The 4,064-nt window shown below is 32.3% G+C and overlaps 2 protein-coding genes across 3 annotated transcripts in view; one reads left to right on the plus strand and one right to left on the minus strand.

Annotated features, from left to right (window-relative positions):
• The window catches only part of LOC122633345 (ecdysone-induced protein 74EF), a 215,419-nt gene that overhangs the window by 193,939 nt on the left and 17,416 nt on the right, over window positions 1-4,064 (minus strand). The gene's annotated exons all lie outside the window — the stretch shown is intronic.
• The window catches only part of LOC122633589 (U7 snRNA-associated Sm-like protein LSm11), a 63,680-nt gene that overhangs the window by 49,252 nt on the left and 10,364 nt on the right, over window positions 1-4,064 (plus strand). The gene's annotated exons all lie outside the window — the stretch shown is intronic.

The raw sequence follows: 4,064 nt of genomic DNA on the forward strand, positions 1-4,064 counted from the left end.
CAAGACATATAGTGTCAATTCTTTCGTTATTGATCGGTTATAACCAAATTATTATTCACGTTTATGCATACGAAAAAAAAAAATATATATATATATAATACAAAAACTTTTACTACCGAAGCAACGACGATATAATTTTATCGATGAAAGATTGAAATAAAACATATATATATATATATATATATATATATATATATATATAAGAAAAAAAAGAAGAAGAAAAGAAAAAGCGACTTCCAAGTTACATCCGAGGAATTAATTTATTTAATTAATATCGCGTGATATAATGATCTATAGGTCTATAAAAAAGAGGAAAGGAAAAAACGAAAATAAATAAATAAATAAATAAATAAAGAACAGCGTAAACCAGAATAGAAAAAAAAAAGAAAGAAAGAAAGAAAGAAAGAAAAAAAGGATCGATAAAAAAGAAGAAGAAGAAGAAGAAAAAAAGAAGAAAGAAATTGTGACCGATCCTGAATAAAATGATACGAGTGAATAAAATCATCTAATGTTCGATTACGATGAGTTAAAAAAGAAAGAACGAGATAAAGAACGTGGTATACAAGTTAAAAAATTTTTTTCGTAAGTCAACACCCTGTGGTACACCGAACTATAATGCTCGATCACTTCCTCGATCGTATGCGATTACCGCCAGAGTCGTTTATTTTCACCGGCAATATGTATAGCCTGCCTTCGCGTACCTTCGCCACTTTAACGAGTTTCATTTTCTCTCGAAGAAAGGATTCTATTAGGTAATCACCTTCGCGTTAAATCGACGTTTCTTTTTATTATTTCTTCTCCTCTGCCACCTCGGCCTCTCCATAGAAAATTTCCATTTGCAATCCTTTACATCTTTTCTTTCCTTTCCTTTCCTTTTTTCTTTCCATTTCTTTTTTCCTTTCCTTTCTTTTCTTTTCTTTTTTTTTTTTTTTTCTTTCTTCGACGAACGTATAAAATCGCGATTTAATCGAAGTAGGTTTTTTTCTTCTTTTCCTTTTTCTTTTTCTTCTTCGTTACAGTAAACCACGTCGAAACGAAACGTTTCGTACGAATTATTTCCTTCCTCTGATCACTCTGCCCTTCGTAAAAAATTTTATTCTACGATTATCTCGCTAGAATCTTTTTTATTTATTTATTTATTTATTTATTTATTTATTTATTTATTTATCTATCTATTTTTTTTTCTCTTCGCTTTTATCCATAACGAGTATGCAAAATCTAGATTTAATCGGAGTAGTTACTCTTTTATTAGAACGAATAACGTCGTATCGACGTTTAAATTATAGTCTTTTTCTTCCACCCAACTCCCACCCCATCCATAACAAAATTTCCTTATGCTATTATATACCTTTTCCTTTTCTCGTTAGAATTAAACTGACGTTAGTCGATAGAAATGTTCACCTAACGATTTCCTATTATCTTTGTTAATTCATTCAAACAAATAATATATAAAATCTTACCGAATGATTTCTCGTGTCCCTTTCGAAATAATAATCTTCTTTGTAGGCTCGACGCTTAATCTTCCAACATTTTGTTCTTCCGTCGATGTAGGAGAATTAATTTAAAAGAAAAGGAACAAGAAGAAATTAAAAAAATAAATAAATAAAAGGAAAACGAGAAACGATAACAGCAACGATACTAATGATATTAACAAAATTAAAACAAGCAAGCACTTTCCGTCTACTTTTTATCGCACTTCACACGAAAAGTCGAGTACACGTTTTTTCCTTAAAGTTTATCTCCTATCTATTTATCTATCTATCTATCTATCTATCTATCTATCTATCTATCTATCTATCTGTCCGTCTGTCTATCTCTTTTTCAAGAATATTTCAAGTTACAAGCGTTCGAAATGCGTTTCACTATTTGTACGAATAAACAAACAACACCTTTCTCGCACGAGAACTATCAAGTTGCACATTCACTACAAATATACATATATATGTAAACGTATATATATATATATATATACACCCCTTTCTTCTCCTTCTTAAACTTTTCTTCTTCTTTTCCTACTTTTTTTTCTTCCTCGTACAAATTATACATAAACCGTTCGAAAGAGTTTAAAAAAAGAGTTTAGAAGAGTTTGAAAAACTTTGTTGAAAATAATTCGCCCGTTTGATGCACTCGATTGCGTGCATGCGTGCGTGCACACACACTTACGCACGCACTCACTCACGAATTCACGCACTTATGCACGCACTTGCGTTGCGTCAAGCTTTAACACTTTATCTCGATATGCGAGTGCACGCACAGAGTCCAAGGGAACGAACACAATCTTTCTATATCTCTCTCTCTCTCTCTCACTCTCTCTCTCTTTCTCTTTTTTTCTGTCTCTATCTTGCACTGTCTCTTTCTCTCTCTCTCTCTCTCTCTCTCTCTCTCTCTCTCTCTGTGTGTATGTCTATCCGTCTATCTTTTTCTTTTTCTTTCTGTCTCTGTTACTCCACTTTAGCTGTCCGATACGACACTTGTTATAAAAGGCACTATATATTTCAAGGGTTTGCTTCAGACACACTATATATCTGTCTCTTTTTCTCCTTAAGGAAAAAAAGATAAAGAAGGGAAAAAAAGAAAGAAAGAATTGAAATTTCTCCCTTTTCTGATACACAATCAAATAATTAGTTTAATGACTATTAATCCATTCGTAATGTAAACGAAACGAGAAAGAGAGAGAAAATTCCACAAATTATGTATATACGTAGGTTCATCATACATACACACACATATATATATGTATACATAAATGCACACGTGCTTGTTACGCGTATATAACGTATCTATATTCTCATCTCTTTCTAAAATCGTCATTCAATGTTCGTCTCCTTTGCTTCTTCTTGATATACAGTACCGTACAATAATACAATTGTTATGTTTCCTTGTGTAAAACTTTCAACGAGTTCAAAAAAAATAGAAGAAGACAAAAAAGAAAATTCATGTGAATGCACACACTTATATACAATGTATCTATATCGTTTCTTTTTCTCTTTTTTTTTTTTTGTCACTGTGAGTCTGTATCTTCCTTCACTTCCTGTTTAACACCAAAGTACAATAATGTAACTGTTTAGTTTTGATTTCGAAAAAGAAAAGAAAAAAAAAAAAACAGAGAGAGAAAGTTATATACAATGCATCTATATTCTTTCCATCACTCTGTCCCTCTCTCTTTCTCTCTCTGTCTGTCTCTGTCTTTCTAAATCGTAGCACTGATGTCTTTTTCTTGATTCTCTTCCTAGATCCACAAAAAAAAACTACAACGATGATAATCGCATGACTGTTCGATCACGATGAACAATTTTGTATAAGAAAAAAATATATAAATAAAATTAAATATATATATATATATATATGTACAATATATCTATAATTTAACTCTTAAAATTTAAACACTCTTTCTTCTCTGATTCACATCAACGACACGATGATACGATCAATTTAATTTTGTACAAATTAAAAAAAAGATAAAAAAAAAAGGAACAGAGAAAAAATCTCTTTCTCTCTGTCTATACATATATACATACATGTATATGTATATATAAAAATGCACACGTGTATATACAATGTATTTATATATTGTCTTATCTCTCTTTCTCTTTCTCTCTCTCTCTCTCTCTCCTTCTTACTTTTTCTCTCTATTTCTCTCACTTTCTGTTTTTCTCTCTAAATTCAAAGAACGAACAAGCACGAATGAAGAACCGAACGTAACGCGCGAACGGCGAGTCTCGGTTTGCCTAGCCTAGCCGCCACTAAACGCCACTATCCTAGGTTAGACACACTCGCGACACCCTCCCACTCTCCCTTCCCCCATCTATCTATCTATCTCACTCTCTCACTCCCTCTCTCTCCCTCCTTCTCTCTTTCTCTCTCTTTCTCGTTCGCGCATATATATACATACATACATACATACATACATATATATACAACATATATACATATATATGTACATACATCATACGTATATATACACACACATATATATCCTAACGGCGTCTCTGCTCGAGTCTATGCGCGTGCACCAGAGAGAGAGAGAGAGAGAGAGAGAGAGAGAGAGAGAGAGAGAGAGAGAG

The sequence above is a fragment of the Vespula pensylvanica genome, chromosome 12 (assembly GCF_014466175.1).
Source record: "Vespula pensylvanica isolate Volc-1 chromosome 12, ASM1446617v1, whole genome shotgun sequence".
NCBI classification, from domain to species: domain Eukaryota; kingdom Metazoa; phylum Arthropoda; class Insecta; order Hymenoptera; family Vespidae; genus Vespula; species Vespula pensylvanica.